This window comes from Arachis duranensis, chromosome 6, assembly GCF_000817695.3.
Source record: "Arachis duranensis cultivar V14167 chromosome 6, aradu.V14167.gnm2.J7QH, whole genome shotgun sequence".
In the NCBI taxonomy this organism is placed as follows: domain Eukaryota; kingdom Viridiplantae; phylum Streptophyta; class Magnoliopsida; order Fabales; family Fabaceae; genus Arachis; species Arachis duranensis.
The window spans coordinates 6,590,629-6,590,989 of NC_029777.3; positions in this window are offsets into that span (position 1 = coordinate 6,590,629).

A 361-nucleotide genomic window follows, 5' to 3' on the forward strand; every position below is an offset into this window, starting at 1 on the left:
TATATATTTATATATATTAACTATTTTTATGCTTAATTTTAGTATAAATGATATTTTTTATTTCATGGGATCACGTAAACACTAAATAGGCAAAGACCTTAACATATGCATTATTGATTGAGAGATATTAAAAAATAGCTTATAATAATAATAATATCATATATCCATGAGAGTATTCATTTGATGGAGGAAGGGATGGCGATGATCTTGTTCAACGCACCATGTCATCAAACGAATTCCTTTGTTTGGGAGGAGGGTGAGAGGCATGTACCCCACAATTCCTACGGGGATTATGCTTGACCCTTGTATGGGCACCACGTGTACCGGTGGACCCCACCCGTAGTCAACTTGGTTGAATCCC